This window comes from Cupressus sempervirens, chromosome 8, assembly GCF_028749045.1.
Source record: "Cupressus sempervirens isolate cs-2001-9-10 chromosome 8, ASM2874904v1, whole genome shotgun sequence".
Lineage (NCBI taxonomy): Eukaryota > Viridiplantae > Streptophyta > Pinopsida > Cupressales > Cupressaceae > Cupressus > Cupressus sempervirens.
Window position 1 is genome coordinate 801,141,200 of NC_143125.1, and position 27,024 is coordinate 801,168,223.

A 27,024-nucleotide genomic window follows, 5' to 3' on the forward strand; every position below is an offset into this window, starting at 1 on the left:
TGCTACTTGCAGGAATGACAATTACTTTAGCGATCCAAAAACTATCAATTGGTTGATTGACAACGAGGAAGCAATCAATAAGATGTAACTAGAGCACCTAGAGAAAGGTTGAGGTTATGATGTTATAATGAAGTATAAGGATCAGCTAAGCCATTAATGAAATAGTGTATTGATGACATATTCTAAGACACAGAGAATGGACACACTAAAACACATCAAAGATGTAAGGTTTAGCTAAGTCATCTGTAAAGCCTAACTAAGTTCATTAGAGAGAGTCGAGCAAGCTAGTTAGTGCTGAATAGATTCTCAATTGAAGCCAAGCAAAGCTTAACTTTAGTGATTGTCGAGTAATCTTCAAGTCCCAAGTGATCTTCAGGTGTTGATCAACCTCCAGGTGTCGAGTGAAGATCAGGTGCTAAGCATGATATCAAGTGTTGAGTAAAAGATAAGGTGCCAAGCATGATACAAGTGCTGAGTAACACAAAAGAAGATGAGCATTAGTAAAACCAATAATGCCGAGTTGCTGCATTATTTTTAAAGTCAAAGATTTTCCAAATCTGAGCTGACATGGTAGTTATCTAAAATTTTGTGAATTAGATAAAAGATAAGAATGATGAGTTGGTGGCATAGAACACTATGTAAAACATTTTTGGTGAATATAACTGGATTCTAGACAAATTTTCTAGATAAGAGCAAGATAAGGGACAGATACATTGTGTCCTACCTAATCTATGAAACCCTAAAGTTAGAGAGGGAGAATCGAGCAAGAAAGGTATTCCAGATTTCTATTTAAGGAGTCATAAGGTCATGAAGCAAACAAGTGGTCAAGCATGAAAGTATGAAGTGTTGAAGAAGGTGCTAAGGTGAATGAGAGCATAGATACTTTGTTTCGATAGATGACCATAGATATGATTGCATCGGTATGATGAGCAAGAATAATCAAGGTGGCAAAGATTGAGATGACAAGCTGTCAGAGCTATAGTGATTAAAGCCAAGCAAAGGATTGAATTGAAGTGTGATCTATAATCTGCAAGATATGTTGTAAGTTGTATCAGATCAAAAGCCATTATTGTTACTCTCTAGCAATTGTAACAGTTAGTATAAATCCTATGGACTTAGGTTGGTTTAATAGCCATATTGTAAATACTTTAATAGGGTGACATTCCAAGTGAATGTTCTAAAGTCCTTTGACTAGGCCCATTCCTAACAATATGGTGAAATCCTCTAACAAGGTCACATTTAACAGTGTGTTGTAAGCCTTTAATAGGGAATCACTTTAGAAGAGTGAGAGTTGAGTAGCATGTTACTGGTGGTTTTTCCCAAATTGGGTTTTCACGTAAATCACTATGTCATGTGTTGATCTTGCATGTTGATTTACTGTAACTTGCTAAGATGGTTGATTTAAGCTTGGATGGATGATTAGTTTAATGGGATCACTATAATTGGTGAAAAAGTATTATTAGGGCATTTAGACTTTGGATAATTGATTCATGCCCCCCCACCCACCTCTCAGTTATTCTAAAAAATTCTAACACTATTATCTTCTTCTCCACAGTGAAAACATGTTCCATGAAAACCACCTCTACAAGATCCTCTTCTTATTCCTCTTCCTCTCCCTCTTTGATCTCTCAACTGATAATGGGAATGATTTTTTCCCCTCTAATTTTGATTTTTATTGCTAGTCATCCTTCTTCTAATCATCATTTTGGTCTCCATAAGACCTCTCGCCAGATCTTCCACCACAACCTCTAGCACTATTCTTGTTATCAAACTTCTTTTTTAGCATTTTCTCATCCTTTAAACTAGTATGCCTCTTCAATACTATTTATTCAAACTAAACTTAATTCCTTCTGGAATGCTTGGCCTCGACCCATTAAGATAATGGATAATTTTTTGCTTGATAGATTTTCCATGGTTAATTCTAATGAGAACTTGGTCGAGTGCTTCTGTATACTCTTGAACAAATCTTCCTTCTTTCTTCAACCCTTGAATTTTTTTCAAGAGGTCAAGCTCATAATCAATGAGAATGAATTATCACTTCAATTTATCTATCGTCTAATCCCATCTAGTGATTTTATCTTTCCCTCTTTTATTTTACTCCAATTGAATCTCCTACCACTAGATCTTAACATGACCCTTGAGCTTGGCCTTCATAAACTTGACTCTAACAAGATCCTCAATATTTTCTAACTCAAAAAAATATTCTTATTCATCAATCCAATCAATCAATTCCTCTATGATAAGATTTCTTGAAAATTTGGAAACCTCAAACTTAGGTCTTTTTTTCTAATCTTGGAAATGACCCTAAAATATTTTCTTCTTCTAGGTTCAAAAATTTTGCTTCTTCCTAATCAATGTGTCCTTCTCCTTCTCTTTCATATTCAATCTCATGTCTTACAAAAAGATTCATCTCTCTATGTATTTTTTCTTGCAATGCTTTCATTTTCCTCTGGAGGGGTCAAACCTCAAGTGTAACACCTTTGACACCATGCTCCCTTTGTGGAGTGATTTTTTTGTTTTTGTTGAAACCCTAGTGAAAACTACTTCAAAATCAGTGATCTTTCTACATGCTTAGCCCAAACCATAGTCCTGGTGCAAACTACCTCATAGTTGGTGATCTTCTTATACACTTAAGGACTCTCACTCTAATACCACTTGATGAAGGGTGATACCCTTAATAATACAACACACAATAGAAGGGTGCTCCTTATAATAGTTCCTTATAATAGTCTATAAGATAGAGCTATGAGTATCACCAAGAATTACCCTAGACAACCTATGAGCCTTCCTTATATAGGCTTTTTTCATAGTAAGGGAATGTTCTAGATAGTAATTCCTAACCCTTGAGGCTAAGAATCCTAATATTATTTTATTTTATTACACATTATTACATAGAATCAATTGAAGAGAAATTATAAATTACTTTTTTGGATGGGTCCACTTCTAAAGACCATAACTAGAAAATTGTTGAACCAATGGGCTACTATAACCCCATTTTAGAATCCTTGACTAAAGTTCTACAATGGATAATTATGTAAGCATCCATTAGTTGAGCTTTTGCCTCATTTTGGAGCCATTTAGGCCTTCATCATTGGACTTGATGTTTGGATAGCCAAAATACATATAAAAAATCACAATAGTTGTACTAATACATATGATATAACAATGAAACTCATCTAGTAGGATAATATGTCTAAGATGAACCTCCATATGTGAGGGTAGAACAATTTTAGCACATAATAACAACTTAAATTTTTTATCAAGCTACCACAAATAGAAACTCTACATTGGAATAACCCTTATTAAAAACACAAAATTGGAAAATTAGAAATAGAGATATTTTTGGGTGCTTCAACATTGCCCTTACACCCAGAATGCTCCTACATCATTTTCATTGAAGTAAAAGTTTTCATATTTATAAACATAGAATTACATAGATCATTATGGTATATAAATTAATAAATCACATTTATATATCACATTTCAACTAGTATATCTATTGAAAATAGATTGATGCAAGTATAAATATGTGTATCAATCATTGTTTTGTCACTAATGTCAAACCCACTACTTGTTGGAAAGATAATTACTTAGATTATTTGAGTACTATCATTTATTTGATTGATGAAGAGGATTTGATCAAATGAGGTAACAATAGCATCTAGAGGAAAGGTTGAGTTATGATATGGAAAAGGATTACAAGGATTAGTTAAGACAGTGATATTATAATGCATCGATAATATACTTAAGGTTGAAAAGGATGGATATACTGATTAACTTCAAAAGGACAAGTTAAACAAAGTATGTCTACCAAGCTTAACAATATTCATAGTAGGTGTTGAGAAAAGCTAGTGTAAGTTGAGTAGAAAATTAGTTGGGAACAAGCAAAGTCAATATCGGTATAAGCCGAGTAATACAGTGTAAGCCGACTAGAGTGTAGTTGATGTCAAGCACTAGTAAACTTTAGTTCATGCCAAGTATTTTGATAGTGGATATCGAGAAATGTAGTATGTGTCAAGCATCAGAAGTAAGTTAATGTTGAGTGTCAACATTATGAGCAAGATAGTGAATTTGATGAATTTGAGCTGACAAGTTTGATTTCTTGGATTGTGTGAACTGTGTGGAAGATAATCTTGATGAGATAGTGGCATTGAATTCAAGATGAACCATTTTGAGGAAAATTAAAAGAGGATTGAAGGAGAAATTTCTAGAGGGAATAAAATGAAATGGTGGGTAGATTCATTGAATCCTACCTAATCCAAACTAACCCTAAAATGAACAATGGAGGATGAATGACAAAAGATCTTAATTTTCTATTTATAGAGATAGTTGGTCAGAAGAAAAAGTTTTCATGTGTGAGAACCTAAGGAAGATAAAGATTCTAGGGTATTGCTTCATTTAGTGACCTAAGAGAAGAGTATACATGGGAGAAAAAAGCAAGAAGGCTTAAGGGTATGGATGCTTGAAGGGTATTGTAAGTTGTTATTAGATCAAGACTTAATGTTACTTTCTAATCAATTTATCAATTTAGGGTAAATCCTTTGAATTAGGGTTGACCTAATAGTCATTTGTAAACCCTTTAACCAGGTGACATTTGAAGTGAATGATCTAAAGTCCTTTAACAAGGATCACTCCTAATAGGGTGATTGAAATCCTTTAACCAAGTCACATTTAATAGTGTGCATTGTAACCATTAATAGGGTTGGCCTTTCATAGGGCATCACTTGAAAAGAGTAAGAATGAGTAATATGTTAATAGTGGTTTTCCCAAATTGGGTTTCTACATTAAATCATTGTATCAAATGTGTGATTGAATCTATTATGTTTCATACTTATATTTCTACAAAGTTGATTTTATAGTAACCTACAAGTTTAAGTAATTGCATGATTTAATGGATGCATGATGAAAAGTTTTTATGGGTATGGGTTCACTAAGATGTGAAAAGTTTTATTTGTACATCTGGACCTTGGATAACTATACATTTGGACCTTGGATAACTGATTCATCCCCCCCACCCCCTTAGCTATTCTATAGAATTCCAACAATATCAACATAGTCATCTACATTAATGTGTTAATTTTTCTCCATATATATATGGCTATGAAGCTATATCTTTTCATGTTAGCTTGGAGTGATGATAAAATTCTATGTCTTTTGCCACATTTTTTATCAACTCAATCATATCAAAACATATTTCATGCTAACAAACATAGGTATGGAATGAAATATTGGTACCTCATTATATATATAAACCAATTATTGGTAATACTACTATCACTAATACCACTATCATCTCCAACAATAGAAATAGAGATATTAATCTAAGACTAAATAGAAAAATGATAGTCATAAAAACAAATTAATGATGATAATTAATAAACTTATTGTTGGAAACTTACAATTGGAACAATTTTTTTAATTTTATTGATACCAAATCTATTGATAAGACATATTGCTTCTTAATCTAAATGTCATATCTATTTGATCAATGAAGAGGATTTGAGAAATTGCTCATAATTTAATAACACCTAGAGGAAAGGTTGAGTTATGAAAATGAAGCTACAATGGACATTTTATTAGTTAGACTTTGATAAGAAAAAGTGTTTTTTTATATCAAGAAAGTTAAGCTAATTAGCTGAGCAATAGAGAAAAAAGGTTAAGGAATGTCGAGTGATGCTAGTGTCAATCATGCTAGAGTAAGTGTCAAGAAAATCTAGTTTTGACCGAGCATCAATATCGACTGAGAAAGATAGTTGATGTTAAGCCATAAGTATTACAATGACCAAATGGTCAAGTGATGGTTAAGTATTAGAACTTAGTGATTTTTGAGTAATAGCGTTGAGAATAAATTTGAGAGAATCATAAATTCTAGCTGACTTAGTTGATTTCTTCGGAGATGTAAATTGTGTTGAAGATAATATTTATGAGTTGAATCATTAAATTCAAGCTAATGATTAGGTAAATACCTAATAGATAGATTCCAAAGAAGTTTCTAGAGGATGATCAAGAAGGTGGATAGATATAATGAATCATGTTCAACTTGATCATAAACCCTAACATCTATGATGATAATGGAAAATGACAAAGTAATAATTACCTATTTAAATAGGTATAGAGTGAAACTTAAGTGTGAGAGAGAGGCATGTACAAAAGAAAAGTGGATAAGAGATGCACAAGTTAGTGAGAGTGAATGTGAAGCTAAAGGAAATTGCTTGTGTAGATGCTGTTGATATTGATAATTGAATCTGAGCAGATGAATTAAGTTTTGTTGTAAGGAGAAGATTGATTTCTTGAAGGATTTCCAAGAGAATCAAGAATAGAGATAAAAATGGAGAATATTGTTGGAAATATTCAAGATATGATAGGTTACTGAGAGGGGAGGGGTGAATCAGTAACTTCAAAACTTTAAACAATTCAACACTTTAACCACATATACTATTCACCATTCATTCATCTAATCCACTATATATATGAGAGATTAGACATTTAAAACACATCTACATAGTGATTTGGTAACCCAAAAACCTTCCAAATAGAAAGTAAAACTAGGGTGGGGATGATACCCACAAAACTTTGTTATTGTAGTATGAAGTTGGCCTGTTAAAGCTTACATTGACCATTTCTGGTGATCTTCCCTGTTAGGAACACAAAGAACTACTAGGTCCACCTTGTTAGAGGATTTACAAACATACATTGAAGTATGCACTTTGTTAGGAGATTTATACAAAGACTGATAAGTCTACCCTATTAAAGGATTTATAAAACTGATTCACCTGTTAGGATGAAATAGTGGATCTACTTACAATCTTGATTGCTAATTAGATCCTTGAAGTATAGATCACCCCTTGTGACTGATAAATCTTTACTGCTCCTTATAGACCTTGCTAAATACTCTGCTCTGCTGCTGATTCACATTTATTCACCTCAAAGTATTACATGTCCATTACTTGATACTCTCTTTCATTACATTGTAAATGATATAATACATTACATATATACCATTCCAATAATTACAATTACAAGGTCAGCCAAAACACAAGTGAACAAAATATTATTGAGTCGACCAAACAGTAGAAAACTCAAGCTCTTCTAGCTAACTTGGTAACCTTCTAATACTCGGCATCCACTGCAGTACTTGGCATCGTCATGCACTCGATAGAAGTAGAAGCTCGATCCATACTAATCGCACAACATAGCTTGGAACTCAGTAACCATTGGAGACTCGATAGATATAGTATCACTTGGTTAAAACTGAATTCTTCGTTTACCTTGCTTTCACTCGGTAAGCACTACACTTTCATTACTTGGTAAACACTAGACTTTCTTCACTCAGTAAACATTACACTTTCATCACTTGGTAAAAATTGCATCTTCCAATGCTTGGTTTACACTGGATTCCCATGACACAGTCTGACTGCTCGGTAGATACTGAGATGCTCAATGTTTAAACTATGAAGCTTGGTGTAAACTATGAAGCTCGATGTGAACTACTTGACTTCACACTCACTTGGTAGCTTAAGGAATTCTTGGTATGAACTACTTAAGTGATGAACCTACAAGGTAACCACTGAATTCTCGGTATACACTATAGACTAAGTGATGAACTTAGTAATCATTTAGAATTGAGTAAGTGTTGTCACTAATGACAAATACAATATAATGCCAACTGAATATATCAGTGAATCAAAACATAAGTTGAATGGAGTTTTGAACTTGCAAAGTGAGTTGAAAACATATAAATTAAAACCCTATTATTTTCTTTCTAATTTCTATAAATAATTTGTATTGAAATCATTTTAACAAAGGTTACCCTAATAGTAATTTGAAGGAGTTAATAGTCTATGCAAGTCCTTTGACAAGGTGACATTCTAAATGGAATGACCAGATTCCTCTAACAAGGCCACTCTTAATAAGGTGATTAATTACTCTAACTAGGTCACATTTAATAGGGTTTATTAGAATGAGGTTGTTCTTGTAACAAAAAAATGATTTGTCAATGCCTAATACAACCACTCAACTTATAGTAAATAAGAGGTTATTAAGCCCTTGTCATGAATCCCAAGTGGAGCACTGAACAAATTTTCAACAATCTCCCCTTTAATGTTACCTAAGGGTCTGAGGACTTGAACTTATGACCAAGCTTTGATACCGCTTGTTAGAATGAGGTTTTCGGTACACCAAATTATCGATCTGTCAATGGTTGATACAACCACTCAACTTATAGTAAACAAGAGGCAGTTGATCCCTTGTCACAAATTCTAAGAGGAGCTTTGAACAAATTTCCAATAGGCTTTTCTCCTAATAGAGCTCACTTCAAAGGAGTGAAAAAGTGGTCACATGTTGCTAGTGGTTTTTCCCAAATTGGGTTTCCACATAAAATCCTAATGTCAAACTTGTGTTGAATTATTTATATATTTTACATTTGATAAAGTTTATATTCAACAAATAATTTTATGTTTGGGATTAAAAAATTTATTAGTACACTAGAGACCAAGCAACAATAGGATAAGAAGAATAGTGAGTGTTTTATGTTTAACTATTCAAGTGTTACTTATGGACCTTGAGTAACTGATTCACCCCACCCTGTCCCCCAATTATTCTAAACATGTCTAAAAATTATCTCATACACATCCAACTAATTTCAACACCAAGTAAGAACATGAGAACTGGTGTATCTATTTCTATCGATATTGGTTGCATAGTTTATATCCACATAAAAATGGATATCTATGGAAATTTTATGTCATTTTAAATTGTGATATTTCTATCAAGATTCAACTATGTAGTTTTTGGGACAAAATCATCGACCAATGTTAAGAACAATTGAGATGGAGTAGTAGTGGGATGGGTGAGCTCCTAGGAAGTCTTAGTGCTTCACCTCATAAACCACTACTTATGAAACACATACTAGTGAGTCTAGCTAAAAAACTACATAGTTGAATCTCAATATAAGTATAAAAAAATTTACTTGCTATGGAAAATATCTCTTACATAGGTTTTCAAATCACCATGATAAAAAAAAAGAATAATCTATATGTCACCCTTCAAATATTTGAAGAATATTTAACTTTACCCCAATGAACTCGATTAGGAATAGACATATATTTTTTAAAACTTCCACTACTAGGAAGAGTTTTGGTCTAGTACAAACCATAGAATACATAAGACTTCTAACCACACTTTGAAAAGTTACTATACTCATAACCTTCCATCTCTACTAGAGATTTACAAAATAATGAAGCAGAAAAATTTATTCCAACTATAAAAGCAACACATAATGGTCAACCATATTACAAGTTTATGATATCTAATTGAGTTTACATACATACTCTAGCATAGTGATAACTTTTTGTTCACTCCATCTTGGCTATTTTTTTTTCTCAAGCAATTATTTGGTCTCATTGTGATCTTTCATTTAAATTTAGTAACAAGATTATACTAATGTTTTAAAATCACACTTCTTCCTTTGTTGATGAATAAATTACCATTAAAATACAATGCAATGTATATGAAATAACTATCATTATGTGGATTTATAATAAATGTATTGATCAAATCTATAATAATCAGTTCCCAAAATCAACACAAATGTATCAATTTTTTTGTACTACATCTTAGGAATCTTCTTTAGGCCACACAAATATTTATTTTATTTTTAATCTGATTATTTTACCTTTTACCATGTAGTGCTCTAGTTTTGTCACATTATTATCTTCCTTCAAATCATAATGAAGCAAAGTAGCGTTCACATCCAATTCTCAAATTCTAAAGTACAAGTAGGAACAATAGAAAAAAAATCTAATAGAAGTCATTTTGAAACAAGAAAAATATATTGCCATAATCAACAACCTCACCATGAGAGTAGTGCCTTATAGATAACCTTGATCTATACTTCTTAACAACTTCATCTAAATTATTATTTTTCTTAAATGGTCATTTGCAACTAATAGGCTTGTGTCCTTTAGGAAAGGTAAAATATCATGTGTCCTTATTTTTCAAAGATTCAATTTCTTCATTTATAGATATTCTACATAATTCATATGCAATTCTTTTTCTATAGATAAAGGTTTATCTATTATAGGATTAAAAAATATTATATCTCCAATCATTAGGTGAATATATAGAAGGTTGTAGTTTATACCTTGTAGATATTTAATAAAGATAAGTATAAGGAATTGTTCCTCGTATTTTGAATAATCAAAGATACATGCTCTCTTATCATTTCCTTTTCTATCTAGGGATTTAGATTCAATTATCTCAAACATAGAAATTATTTTAATTGTATCTTTCTTTATGATTTGTTTTGTCTGTAATGTAATGTAAGGAGAGTTATTTGTTAGAGAAAAAGGATAATTTAATTTAATTTAGTAGATTAACTTTTCTCCCTTCATAATATTTCACTCTATGCACTTATGCATTCACATTTAATAATTAATTAGTAATTACTAAATAGATTTTCCCTTTTAGGTTACCCTTTTTTTGGGTTTCTATCTCCTTCTATAAGGATTGATCTTTTGTAATTATCTCTTATCATTTTCATTTATGAGAATACAATTTTAACATTTTTAGAAAAAATCCTCACCTCTTCTTGTCTTTTTATTCTCTTTGACAAGTTTTTACATGTAGGTATTCTTCAAGCCTTGTGAATTTTTATTGCTCAAATCCTTCATGGTATTAGAGATAGGTGTTGGTGTTTAAAAACTACCAGGCTACAAAAAACCTAATACTAGGATGCAAAGGATAAATTTTGGTCTAAGGTTTAGCTAATTCTTATATTCAGCTAAAATCTCTTCAAATCTAGACCAAGATTAACAAAATCATAGGATTTTCTACACTTTAGGCTCTGCAAGGCCTAGGCAGGTGCACCTTTGTGATAGAATGACTAGATATTTGATACTTTCTTCATAAATCACTCATTGATATTCTTTTCTTCAAATCTATCCCCTATATAAGAAATGGTCACAATTCTTCTTGGATTTGTAATAACTTCTTGATTATAGGAGTTAACTATAAAAAATAAAAAAACTATTACAAATAAGTGTTGACTAGTAATTTGTTTCTTCATGTAGAAAAGTAAAAGTTGATTTGACTTAAATTTGTGCTTTTCCAACCGTATAAACTTTTCTATATGCATCTAAAACTGATGATCAATGCCTTATCCATTGCTACACATAGCCCAACCAGAAAAACTTGACCTATTTAATTGTCTTACAATTAAATCATTATTAGTTAACCCTAAACCCCATTCTTATGAATATCCCTCATGAATTAAAAGCAACATTAAATTGATATACAACCTATCCTAGTTGCATTAAATTGTATGAACCTTGCTCATTCAATCCCAACATAACCAACATTTAATAATAGAGATGAAATCAAGAGAAACATATATGGAAAAACTTTCCTTTGTATTCATCTTCCTTGAAAACAATACATTTACTAGTACAACTCAAGACTAACTTAGAATAATATCATAGAATGTCATTCAAGATTCATTAGTATTCTTGGATTGAAAATTTGAATAAAACATATAACATTGACACAAAAGATAACTAGATCAACTGCAAAATAGCATAACACTAAAAATTATATAGATTTTGGACCTCAATTCCACATCTTGGAAATCCTTTTATAGGAAGGATTGCAACAAGCTTTAGATGGGAGGACATGGGTAAAAAACATATTGTAAATAAATACAAAGATATATTATATTGTTTCACTACAAACATCCTTTGTACTTGGATCAAAAATCTAGATGTAGTTACATAATTGATAGGTGACACTTTTCAGCAAGTGCCTTGAGCATCTTTCTATTGGTTTTCAAGATCTTGTCACTTTCTTTTCCTTTTGTTTATTCATTTTTTCCTCTAATTGCATCTTAAATATATGCTAGCACTACCTAATCATTGTCACCGGATGGTAGGGTCTTGATGTCTGCAATAACTTGCCAAATAGCTATGTTTGTGTCTACATAAGATTAGGTGGCATCTTTGACTGCATCTAATTCCTTGGGGAATTTTTTCCATTTGGCATTAGTTATTACCTTCACCTCTATAGTTATCTTTGACATCTTTGATTCTAAGATGTAGAGCATTTCAATCAAGTCATAAACCAGGGCTACACCTACCTCATCATTATAGTATGCAAGGAATCTAGGATGGTTCAAAATACCATCAAAAGAGGCTGATCATTCCACCTAGTCCTTAACTCTTCCATTAGTCTCCAAAATTGTAGGCACGAAATTTGGTGTTCTTATGGAAATTTTCTTCATCTTATTCTACATTAGTTGCAATTTTCCACCAAAGACCCCATTCTGATCTCTTACCTTATTAATCATTTTACTAGTATTAATGTCAGTTACCTTGGGCAGATTTTTCTTTTCTACCAACAAAGGTACAAAACTATTAAAAAATGGAGTATAAGGACCCCATGTGATAAATAGAGGAGACAATAGGGCAATAATCTTTGAACACCTATACTCTGCTACTTGCAACACAAGATAGTTGATATGCACATTCTAGGAGACCAGTTTTAGTGTATTTATTTTGTGAACTAGCAAGTTCTTAATAGTTCCTATCTCAATATCCTTGCCTAATTCCAAATCCTCTTCTTCATCAACTTCCATTTCCTGGCTTGATGCCTCCCCTATTTCAAGTACATGGCCCTCTATTTGCACACCTCTGTCCAAGATTTCTATAGTTGTTCTAATAGTGTTCTTTAATGTTGCTACCTCATTTTCCAAATTGAGGGTTTTCTTCTCTAAGACATAATTCTTCTTCATTTCTTCCTCATAAGTCTTCCTAGTCTTGATGAACCACTCATAGGCTCCCTCCAATTGTGCTTACAGGAAATCCATCTTATTCTTTCCTAGCCAAGCCATAGATGTTTGCATCCCATATATCTGGCTACTAGAGGTAGAGTGCACATTCCAAAATATAACATTCCCCTTTAGGAATTCCTTGACTTCCATAAGGGTAGGTTTTTAATCCTCTAGAGCTAAACTCCATATTTCCATTGTTTGAGCATCAATATTATAACCCAACCCTCTTAATTCTCCAAGCTAATTTTCATCTTCAAATGAAATGGATTTTCTCTATCTCCTCATTTGGTCTAATAGGAAAGAAGAGTTGATGTCCCATCTTGGGAAGAAAATCATTCCAATTCTTCTCACTAACTCTCTTTCTTATTCTATGGTGAGGGTTTCACTAGTAGGATCATATTCTTGGAGCTTCTAAACTAATTCAACAACTATCTCATCAGAATCATCTAGTTTCATCTACAAGGATAATTCATTCTATTTAAATTTAAACAAAAAGATCTTCAATTCTTTAGTTTTGATGAAATTGTCATCACTCATGAATTCATTAGCTTTAATAATCCTATCATCTATCATCTAAGCATGCAACTATAGTTTCTTTTCCCTTTGTTCATATTTAGATGCCTGAGATACCAAATATCTCCTTCTAACATCATCAAAGTATTGGGTACCACTAGGCATGATTTGTAAGGCCTCTTGTTAAGCCTTTTGTGGTATTTCCACTATCTTTTGTTTCTTATTTCTTATTTCTGCCTAGTCTAAGATTTTAGGCTGATCTTCTTCATCATCAACAACTATGCCTTCATTAGAATATTTAGGGTCAAATTTCTTCCTTATTTCTTTAGGGACTTGTGTTGATATCTCATTAAAATTTTCTACACACTTGTCCAATCTTGACCAGTAGTCTTCTTCAGGATAGAATCCCTTAAAGGGTGGATCAACTTTTTTCATCTCCTATTCAAACCTAACAACATCCCTATATTTAATCATCCCCTCCCTAAAGAAATCTTCATTTAACCTTTCAACAATAACATTCTCTTCCAACATAGGTTTCGTAGGAGGTAAATTGTATCCTCTCATATTCTTTAAGGCATGTCTGACTACATTGCAGGGGTCATATATTCTATCTAGTCTAGTTGGAAATTTGTAACCCCTTAGATAGGAATTAGTTTCTTCAATGGAATTTTTTTCTATTTCAATATCCCCTACCTTAGTGCATCTATAAAAAAAATGTTTCCTTCTTAACAAGTTTACCTAGGTATTCTCTATTTAGTGAAATTAGCTACCAGAAAACCTTTACAAACCCTAGTCTCTCTAGGACATATTTGGGTAGAATGTGGGGAGGTTAAGGGTATTCATATATTCTGATGACAATATATTCCCCAAATATAAAAACACTTCCTCAATCATGTGTTAATTGTTTGCCAACATCATAACACATTTTTGGCTTAACAACCTTCCTAACACTTCTGGGGATTCTTTCATTAGCTAATCCTATCATTTTTTAGATAGGATGCACAAAATAATTATAGAAGAAAATAACATTAGAATATGGGTAGAACCTTTGTCATACCCTTGTCCACCTCTATACTGGTAGCCTCTCTCCCCATTCTTGTGTGGACTTGAAGAAGCTCGAATCAAAAGAATCAACATTCTTGAATAGGATTAGATTCCTAATCAGAAAGTAGTGAGGGAAGCTGAAGTTCTCCAAATGTCGTTGCTAAGTAGTAGTGATCTTTTTAGGGATCTTATCAATTATGTATGTGACATAATCATACCCAACATTTGTTTTGGGGTCTTGAATGTTCAAAGCCATAACATAATGTCCTCCTAGGCCATTCATGGTTCCATCTAAATCTAGGACCTTATTCAAACCAAAGACAAGATTTTGGAAATACCTTTGAAAGAATTCAAGAGGTGTGGTCTTTTCTTATCCTTCTTCTTTGGAATTTCTCCCTTTTCTTTATGGGACATAGGGATGTGCCTTGTCATTTCCCTACCCATGTAAAAGCTCTTCTGGCTCTTGAAATTCTTAGTTAGGTCATCATGTTTATAGGTAATGCCATCGAACCCCCCAGATCAAATGCTTCTATGAATCTCTTTATCTAGGGCTAGGAAGATGCTTTTGTCTCTCCTATGGAATAATTTACTGATTGGGTTGTAACCTTTGATTAATTCCTTCATCAAGTCCATGTCCACAAATACTTTAGGCATAATCAATTTACCCAATTTCTTACCCAAGGGTTGCAAACATGAACCTTCTCTATTCTATTTTTGTAGAAGAACCAGAACAATTCATATTCATTCCTATCTGGAACCTCTACATCCCTTCAAAATCCATATGGATCTCTAAAGGCATGATCATTTGTAGCTTGTGCATTAGTGGAACTTGGTAAACTATGTATGCATTCTTCAACAAATGAGCTATGGCTTTTTGTTTGTGATATAGGTTCTTTAATCATGGCCTATGCAATTAATTCTCCCTCTGTCTAAGTCGTTTCTTCAAATAATTCAATCAACTCTATATGTGATATTTTGAATAATTGGTGAGAATCACTTTGCAAATCAAAATTCACTAAATAAACTCAAACCATTATAAACAAGTAATGAAAACTTCCATGTCTTTCAAAATTTATCTATCTCTACAATAGGAGCATGGAATCAATGGCATTTAAAATTGGCAAACTTCAAAACCTATCAATCCTTAAAAAGCTGGGAAAATCTTCACTTTTTCATATTTCGTACGTCCAACTCATCCCTTTTTATGTAGATCATACATGGCCATTGAAAATTGTTTTATGCTTTCACAAATGAGAGTTGCAATGATGTGATCACCACTTTATCACTACTTTGCCACTATTTCTTCTCTCTCTTTGTTTCTAGCTATGACAATGCAAATATCACTACTCTTACTATTTCACAACTTCACACCTCTATTCTTTAACTATTAAGCTTTTCCTACAATGAAGTCATTTCCTTTTTTTATGCTTTTTCATAGCCTTGCAACCTTTCAACACTTCATCTTTCTAACAATTGTGATATGGTGATGACTTGTTTATTCCTTACTTCGTACATTCATTGCAGTTTAGGCCCTAACTTCTTTCATGCTTGTGACGATGTGATGCTTTATGTTTTTACCTTGTTGCTTCCTTGCAACCGCCAACCATGATGCTTACTTCAATTTTGCGATGTCACACTAAGAATTTTCTTTGACATCTACTTTATCTCACAACATCACAACTTAACATTCTAACTATCTTTGAAAGATTGCAAAAGTATGCTCATCAATTCTTTGATACTTCACAACTTAAGATGTTAGTAACAATTGAAACCATGTGAAAACACAATGATCATCTTTAACTGTAACACTTTGATTATTCGCAAGCTCACAACTCCATTTCTTAACTATAGCTTTCGACCTACAAAGATGCGATTGCTACCTTGTCCGACCAATTATTTCTTTTCACAACTTTGCAACAAAAATCTTAATTGTTACTAAAAACCTAGTGATCTTACACTAGCCTCCAACTTCAAAAGTTCACAACTTGAAAAATGTAACTGCAGCTAAACCTTGCAACAATGTGATCTTAAGCATTTTCCACTTTGCAACTTTGACTCTGAGTCAATAAAAAATCTTACTGATGTTGTGACAATCTAAAACTTAATTGCCTAATCATTTGATCACTCCACGAAACATAATCTATTACTTTTCTTCAAACCCCTAGAAAAGAGTGATAGGAATTTCCATTGACTATCAAATATCTTTCATGATTTTGCAACTTATAATCTTTCTTCATGATTTAGTTGTGTGATCATGTGATAACCCTTTAACTTGACTATTTTCTTCTTATTTCTACTTCATGATGTAGATTGTTAAGTCAACAAGTAATCCTGTGAAGACATGATTACAAGATTTTTTAGCCTCGCTACATTGATGTGTTTTTTCTCTTAAACATATGCAAGCATGTGCTAGTCTTAACTCTTAACCACTACTACCTTTTCAGATCCTCATAACTCTATCTTCACTATTTATCTGGCCACTTGTGATCATGTGTTGATTCACTTTTAGACTGTTGTTTATGTCTTTTGCACCATCACATCTTTAGTTATACTTAATGCTTTCTAGCATGTGACCTTGTGATGATTGTTTGAAGTTAATTGTGTTCTTTCATCACAACCTCACAACTACAAACTTTGACATGTTGTCTTGCCCAAGATGTTGCAATAGCCACCTTCCTAACTATTTCCTTATGCTCATAGCATCAGAACTTAAATGTCTTTAGGTCTTCAATGACCTACAATGATGCACTTTCCACTATTTTTATTCTCCACACATTTAACATGAATGTTAATAATAACCTCTACAAAACTGTGTTGAATTGATAATAGACCATTTTGCACCCTCGTGACCTTCAAGGTGGTTAGTGAGAAAAATAGAGTGATGTTGTGATTAAAGAAATTTCACAACATTGCAACTTAAAACATAGAAAGGGCATGACATATAAAATGACAACATGATTCAAACACTTTGGGATATAAACGTGTTAGTGAAATATTGTCTTTTCCTACAAAATTAATAATTCAATCTATGCCCAAGGTTGGAGAATTCAATAATGTTCATAACAGTTGGGTAAACATTCTGTTACTCATTTCCCTTTGAATTTTATAGGTTCAACTCCCTTTACGAATGGTTTATCAATAAATTTAAAAGATCAACAAGAACTAATTGCACACTTTTGCCAGAAAGTGCTTAAGGGACACTCATGTACTCTTGGGTACTGAGCTAATGATTTAAAAATTCAGAAAATCAAATAATGAAAAGATTACAATCTTTCCATAAGTAATCAAAACTTGACTAATGAACTTAATTTCTACAAAAACTTAAACCAATTTTAGGAAATGGGAAATAAATACGAAAAATAAGAGAAATAGTAGTAAATGTCATACACGATTAACCATCATGGCTCACAAAGTAACCATAGTTGATTCTTCTCAAACACTACATTTTAAAGCACATCTATATATATATATATATATATATATATATATATATATATATATATATATATATATATATATATATATATATATATATATATATATATATATATGTTAAGAGAGAACTTTCATATATATATTTGTTAAGAGAGAACTTTCATATATATTACTATATGTCTATTACTATTTCCACACAACAAACGTAAATAGTACTAACTTTAACAAAGTATTTTTAAGCTAGTAAAATCTAACCCTATTCTAGCCAAATGCTCCAACATTATAGTCTTTTACAAACTTGAAAGGCTTCCATTAAAGCCCAACCTTTTGGTTGAAAATAGTTATAAGAAGAAGAAATAGTTTTTAAAATAGTTTGAAAATTCATATGCCATAAAATAACCATTTGCAACTAAGTATCCTCATCAGCCTTTTCTCCATTTGCTATGGTTTGCTTGATTAGTGTCCAACTTCTAAAGGCGTTCACAAATTCTTGCATCACGTGAGAGTGACGTTTTGACCTGCAGGCATCTTTCTGCCATTTAAGCTCCCTAATCTTATGGCTTTGACTCAGCATAAGGTTCCTATTCAAACATAACATTGATTTAATGTTGGCCAAGGTGGTGAAATATTTAGAAGTGGGGGTTTCACTATCCTTTATTCCAAACATGGCATCATTGAAGTTTTTGGTTAAAACCTCAGATTTCATGTTGTAATCCTCAAACTGTAGAATACATGTAGGGTTGACAATCTGCAATCCATTGGAAGAAATCTAGACCTCTTCTCTTCAATTACTAATACTTCAATTTTGATTTTCCTTTGCTGATGATAAAACAATTAAGTGGGAAACTTATGTTTTAAAAGGTAAGGAAACATACTGGCAAAAGTACTACCTCATAATGAGGTATTCATGGTGATTTTGTTGCGGCTTGATTTGCACACTTCAAACTATGACAAGACACCTTTATTAAATGATCACCCTTCATAAATGTCCTTGTAATAATTAAAAATTTTTGACATCCAAATCTGACCTCCAAATGAAAGATTTTCCTTCCTTAATCATGATGACAACTCGTCCTTCATCTCAAGTCATGATAAATCAAACAAGATCCCTTCATCATTACTTTGACACTTCATTTAATTTCTCAAGAACCATTGACCTTTGGAAAATATTAACATCTGTGTGCACAATCTTCAGTAATAGAACTGCTTTGAACTGAGGTTCAAAGGGGTTTGAAGTGGCTCAAGTAAGTGTCTAGCGCACTTAGTGGGTCCCACCTAGAAAAAAAAAATATTAGTACCAAAAATGCTTTTGTTGAACTACTTTGAACTACTTTGAACCGAGGTTCAAAGAGGTTCCAGTGTAAGAATTGTGAAAGACATCATAAGACCAGCTTCCATATGCAAGGCACCACTCTTGAAAGTAAGAAACTAAGAGAAACTTTCTTGATGTAAGATTTCAGGCTTCAAAAGGAACCAAAAAGAAAAATTAAAGAGGCGACTCAAAACTAAGGCTAACAAAATGTATAAGAAATTTTTTTATCATCTAATCCTATTCCAGATTTGCAAGTCAATCTCAAATGAAACTCAATCAAAACAATAAAACATAAAATTGCCTTAGGGTTTTTATGAGGATTAACACAAATTTTAGAAACCCTAAGCACGAAAAAAATAGTTATACTTGATTTTCCCAAGTTTTAACAAAAAATTTGCTAGGTGACAAATCAGACCATCACTAGGTTTGATGTTGTACCTTGTTTAGTATTTGGAGAAAAAGGAGAACAAGGGTTTGGAAAAATAGATCTAACTTTTTTTGGGTATTTTCTTTGATTTTTGGAGGTGTGATGGTGGCAATTCAGAAAAAATAATTATAGAGGTGATTTTAAAACAACGATATCTTACTCATATGGACTCCTATTTCAGAGATTTTTTTTTTGGGGGGATGGGGGGGGCGGGGTCGGGGGGTGGGGGGAGTTTAGAATTTCATTATCTACACATTATTGCAAGTTGTTTGTAATCTATTTCCTTGGATTTTTATTAAAATTACAAATCTTGATTTTTGCAAGTTCAAAGGCTTTGTTCGGACTCATATGGACACATATTCATGTGTTATTTTTTTTTAAGTGCATAATTTTTTGTCTACTTTCCAAATCTAGTATTAGTGTGGAGTAATATTGAGTGGACATAGTACTTTAAGCATTTGGTCATTTTTTGCTTGCAAAAAATAATCAAACACCTTCTAAAACAATGATTGAGACCTCTTCTTGTCTACAACTTTTGACCCCTCATAACTATCACACATGGAAGACCTTAAAGATATGGCTTCTTTGGTCAAAAGGGTTGTGGTCTAGTTTATATACCATGCAACCAGTTTTATAGAGGCCTTTTGAGGTCATGTAGCATAGGAACAAGAAGGATGAGGTCATCATTTTGACTATATCTCTTCCACATGTATGCACATGTGCTCTCTCTCTTATTTAGCATTCACACATTACCTCCTTAAATAGAAAATTCTTGTCTTTTTTCATTTTTCACAATCACTATAGATCTTAGGGTTTGTAATTTGGTCCAATAGACTCATTGTATCTAATTGTCATTCTGTTACTTTTTTCTCTTGTAGAAATTTCTCCTTGAATTTATATCTTATATTGTTCACCTAATCCTCTCCTATAATTAAATGATCTAACTCATCAATCCTTATCTTCAACACACTTTCCATATCCTAAGAAATTCATTGATTCGGCTAGAAATCATGATTTCTCATATGCATTCAAAATGTTGTCACTCAGTCATCACTTGGGTCTAATACTCAATCATTACTTGGTTATCATTTGGTTTCTTGTTTGGAACTTACATTTTTTACTCGATCAAAATTGATGCTCGGTCAACACTAAGTTTTACTCAACATGTATGGGACATAGTCAACACTAGCATCCCCTGGCATGAATTTCAAGTTCCTTAATCTTCTGTTGTATTCCTTGGTCAAGCTTATGCAATCTATCAGTCTCTTCTCATGTCTTCATAATTTATACAATCTAATTATCTTGTCAAAGTCTAACTAATCAAATATCCATTGTAGCTTCCTTTTTATAACTCAACCTTTCCTCTAGGTGATTTTTTAATGAGAAACTTCTCAAATCCTCTTCATCAATCAAATAGATATGACATTTAGATCATATAGCAACATGTCTCATCAATATATTTGACATCAATGACAATATAATAATTGCTTCAATTGTAGTTTCCAACAATCTCCCTCTTTGGCATTGATGGAAACACCTCAAATATTTGATTTTATGAAAGCAATTTCCCCATTTGTTACCATGTAATCCAAAATGTCTCACTTCCACAAGTAACCAATATCCTTAGTTTCATTATGATTCTCATCTATGCAATTTTAGAAACTCCCTATAAGTTATGAGTTCAGACTCCCTCTGTCATAGATATTTCCGCCAGTCTATATCTATAAATTCCCCTATTATATCTTGTATACAATATTCTTGTCTATCCTATGTACATACTCTCCCTCTTTGACAATAATGCCAAAGACACTATCTCTCTTGGCTTCATTTTCTTCATACATCTTGATTATGTAGATAATTACATATCACAATTGAATTCTTCATCTGTCTTCTATATATGATTGATCTATTAGGTTTTTCTTCTTCTTCACTTTACTTGATTACGTTAAGAATCTCCTAAAGTAGAAATGTTTGCATCAATGTGTAAGGTATTATGATTAGCACATTTGATGCATAACACCATCTTTCCTTAGGTTGCTTTTCTTAGGGAAATCACCCCCAATTTACCTCTAAGATATTCATGAGCATATTTAGGTAAGGCTTTAATGAATATATCAACAATTTATTCTTTGGTGTATACATATTCTGACTTCACTTCTTTGTCTGGAACTAGTTCTCTCAAGTAATGATACTTGATAGCAATGTGCTTTATTTTTGTTTGCATCATAGGATTCATTGATATGTTGATAATACTCATGCTATCACAATAGATAACCATTGGATTTTTAATTTCTTCCTTCATTCCTTTCAATAATTTCTTAATCCACATAATATGTGAATAGTTCACTGTAGATGCCACATACTTGGCTTTAGCTGTTGATTGGGAAATATAGTTCTATTTATTTCTTGTGCATGACACTAATCTCTTTCCTAGAATGAATGCACCTCCACTAGTACTTTTTCTGTCATCAATATTTTTCACCCAATTAGATTTAGCAAATACCTTCTGTTCAACTTTATCACTCTTCATGTAATATGGTCCATAGTGTTTCATACCTTTTAGATATCTCAATATCCTTTTAACTACCATCATGTGGTTCTCCTTAGAATTTTATAGGATCTAGCAACCATCCCAACAACTAATGCGATATTAGGTCTATTATGAACAACATATTATTGTTTACCAATCATTGATTTGTAGTGTTTGTTTCACATTAGCAAGTTCATCAATTTTAGATAGCTTGTGTCCTATAGAAATAGGTGTGCCTATTGGTCTTAATTCTTCCATTCTAAAAGTTTTTAGTAATCTCCTTGATATATTTGGACATAGTAATGAAAATACCAAACTTCATTTGATATACTTGCAAACCAACAAAGAATTTAATTTCATCAAAAATTGACATTTCAAATTCCTTCTTCATTTCATCACTAAATGATTCGCATAATGCTTCTTTTCCTCCAAGTATAATGTAATCAAAAAAAAATTTACATAGTACCCTTATTTTTATTACTAGTATTCAAGTATAGATTACTATTTTCATTTATCCTTTTAAAAACAATCTTCATGAAGTAATTGTGTAGTCTTGTGTACCATGCTCTAGGAGCTTGTTTCAATAGATATAAAGACTTGTGCAATTTACATACCATATTCTTCTTGTCTAGATCCACAAATTTTTTAGGTTCTTATATGTACACTTCTTCCTCAAGTATCCCATTCAAAAATTTGGATTTGACATCCATTTAATGTACCTTAAAGTTTTTGTAGGTTGAATATGCAAGAAGAGTTTTGATTCCTTCCAATATTTCTATAGGAGCGAAAGTTTCTCCATTGTCAACTCCTTTTTCTTTAGCATATCCTTTGCATACCAATCTTTCCTTGTTCCTTGTAACTTCACCTTTTTCATTTATCTTATTCCCAAAAACCCACTTTTTTCCAATAACATTTTTTTCCTTTGGTCTAGGTACTAGGGTCCAAGTAGTGTTCTTCTCAATATGTTTAATTTATTCATTCATTGCATGTATCCAATCTTCATTATCTAGAGCATCTTTTACTCCTTTAGGCTCAAATTCATAAAGTAAGCATGTATCACTTATGAGTCTTTTCCTTTTCATAACACTAGATTTTGCATCTCCAATAATTTGTTAAGGTTTATGATGTCTTCTTACATACTTAGCTAGCATAGGTGGTCTCCTTCTCTGTTCTTCAACAGGTTCATCTCAAAAATAATGTCAGGTTCATTATCTCTTTCTTGTTTAGGTTTAGGTTCTAGTTTTGGATGCTTGACATTGTCTACCTAATGGTTAGCATTAATTGTTTGTGATTTGATATCTTTTTCTTGTTGCTTGACGCCCACTGTCTGTTGCTCGACAATTGGTTGTTGCACTTTGGCATTTCATTTTTGCTAGGAAACTATAGCTTTGTTCTCTTGTTCAATAGGAGTGTTGGGAGCACCATCATCCACATATATGTATGTAATGTAATGTTCAGTTTCTTTCTTACATTCAACATCATTTCTTTCTACTCCACAACTTTGTTAGTGTTAGAGTTTAAATACTTTTAAGATTTACTCTTGGTGGAATATCCTAGGAATATACCTTCATCACTATTAGCATCAAGTTTTCCATTCCTATTATCTTTAAAAATGTAACATTTTCTTCCAAATATTTTTAAATATTTCACATTAGGAGAATATCCATACCATAGTTCAAAAGATGTAGCATTTGTACCTATCTTGACTTGTACTCTATTCAATTTATAGACAAAATTACTGATAGCTTCTCTCAAATATTTGTGTGATATATTCTTCTCCATCATCAATGTTCTAGGACAATCCATTATTGATATGTTTCTCCTTTCAACTATCCTATTCTAAGGAGGTGTCCTTGGTGCTGACATTTATCTTTTAATTTCTCTATCATTGCAAAATGTGTTTAACTCATTGAAAATGAATTCACCATACCTATTAGGTCTTAGACACTTTAGACTCTTCCTGTTTCTTTTTCAACTCTAGCCAAATACCACTTAAATAATTGAAAAACATCAGATTTAGCTTTAAGGAACATCATAGTCATCATCCTAGAGCAATCATCAACAAACAAAATAAAATACATATCTCCATAATAGCTTTGAACATCAATAGGTCCACATAGGTAAATATGAACCAATTCCAAAATATCACTGGATGTTTTCTTTTGAAACTAGACTTTGTCATTTTCCCAATTGACATTGTTTACACATAGTATTGTCAGGCTTCTTTAGTTTTAGAAACCCTCTCACTTTCTTCATTTTATTAATATTCACCAAATTGTCAAAGTTTACATGACATAACCTTTTGTGTCATAACCAAATTTCTTCATGTTGTGCAAACAAACATGTCTCATCAGATAGATCTAGATAGAGCAAGTTACCTCTTGCCTATGTACCACTTCCAATCATCTTTCTATTAAGATCATATATATTGGACTTCATGTGATGGAATTCAACTTTTTACCCTAATATTTTTAACTATTAAACACTCAACAAATTATAGTTAAGTCCTTTCGCCCATTAAATATTATCACGCTTTATTTTGTTAGTCAATTGAATAGTCCATTTTCATTTCATTATACACGAAATATCATTACCAAATTTAACACAACCACCCTTGTATAGCCCAATCTCCTCAAATTTATTTCTATCACTAGTCATATATTTAGAGAAACCACTTTAAATTATCCATCTCACTTTTGTTCACATATGAAATTAAATAAGTTTTATCATCTTCATCAGAATCTTCTTTTTATAGCAACATAGACAACATCATCATCATTACTTTCAGATTTAGTGTTAGTTTCTTCTTTAGAAATGTAACATGATTTCTTACCTTTGTCATCCTTGTTCTTCTTGTAGTCCCAATCATCTCTCCTTCCTTTTTACTTCATTTCCTTTTTGTCGTCATTGTCTTCCTTGTTAGGAAATCTTACAAGAATATGACCAACCTTGTTGCATGAAAAAAAAATTATAGGAAATTTACCTTCGTATTTACCTATGCCTCTTCCAAATATTTTTATAATAAGTACTTCAAGTTCATCATCATAATTGTCACTATCACTCTTCACATGTTATCCTTTTCTTTTTCCAAGAACCAACTATGACTTAAAAGTAGATTCAATGGTAGCATTTGTGTAGTTATAAAAATTAGACATCTCAAAAGAAGTAAGCCCACCAATTACACGTTCCAAAGTTAAATTGTTACCTAGAGTACATCTCATCTCTTGTATTGAAGAAACTCTAATGTCATATACATGAAGTAGAGTCCTTAATACCTTTCTTAGTGTTGTTTCATCTTTAATTATTCCATTTTCATCTCGAATAGAATTGCCAATTTCCTTGATTCTTCTACAATACTGCACTATGTTCTCACCTTCTATCATTCTAATTTTATTAAATTTCCCCCTAAAGCTCTTTGATTTAGCTCTCAAGACATTGTCATCTCTTCCATATATGGTCTTCAACTTGTCCCACATCTATTTTGCACTGTCACAATCTTTTATGTCATTGAACTTAGCATAGCTTAGGGTTGAAACAATCTCCAACATTGCTTGATTATGTTCTTTCTTTCTTTCAATTGTTGAGCAGTTAGAGGAACATTTGTCATCTTTACATATTCATTATCCACAAAGTTTATTGCAACATCACTGCTACTGGATATATGTAGCCTCATCAACATTTTCCATGTAGTAAAGTTATCTTTGTTCAACTTTGGTACCTCCCAATGTTAGAATATTTAGAATAACTGGGGGGGGGGAGAGGGGGATGAATCAGTTACTCGAGGTCCATTAGTACCAATTGAACAATCAAACACTTAGACACTTTTTTGTTCTTCTTATCCTATTGCTTGGTCTCTATCGTAATCTTAATAACAATATTAACTAGTAGTTCATTATCATAATATAATAGACTTGCAAAATGTAAACATGAAATGTAAAAGACCATAAAAACATTCAACACAAGTTTGGCTCTAGGATTTAATGTGGAAGCCAATTTGGGAAAAACCACAAGCAACATGTCACCAATTTTCACTCTTATGAAGTGAGCCCTATTAGGAGCGGACCTTGTTAAAGATTACAATGGACATTGTGATATGTGACCTAGTTAAAGGATTTAATCACATTGTTGAGAGTGGTCTTGTCTTAGAACATTCCTTTAGAATATCACTCGATTAAAGGATTTACATAGACTTTTAAGTCTTTAATGATTGTTAGGTAAACCTTGATTAAAAGGATTTCAATACAAACTATTTACAATGATTAGAAAGAAAATAATAAGGTTTGATCTATATGATTACAACTCACTTTGCATTTTTAAATCTCAACTCAGTTCATGTGTTGACTCCCTGATAAGCCATCCTTGTCACCTCTGACCTTGATTTTCTTGGAAACCCTTCGAGAAATCACTCTTCTCTTCACAAAAAAGTTAAGCCTTCTACTTATATTCTCTTATCAACCTCAAAAACTTTGTTTCATCTTGCTAGAAATCATTCTCATGTGCATACAACCTTTGCACTTTAATATTCTTGACCACTTCTTGATCATCCTCTACAAATAACTTTGTTATTCTGATTGTATCTATTCCACATGCATCTAAAGGCTCTCTCTCTCTCTCTCTCTCTCACACACACACACACACACACACACACACACACACACACACACACACACACACACACACACACACACACACACACATTTAGAGTTTTCTCTAAATAGATAATTCTAGTCTTTTTTCATTTCTCACAGTTACCATAGATCTTAGGGTTTGTGATCTAATCTAACAGATACATTGTATCTAATTGTTATTCTCTTTATCTCTTTTTCTCTTCTAGAAACTTCTCCTTGAATTTATCTCTTAGATTTTTTTACCTAATTCTCTCCTAGAATTAAATGATCCAACTCATCAATCCTTACCTTCAACATGCTTTCCATATCCCAAGA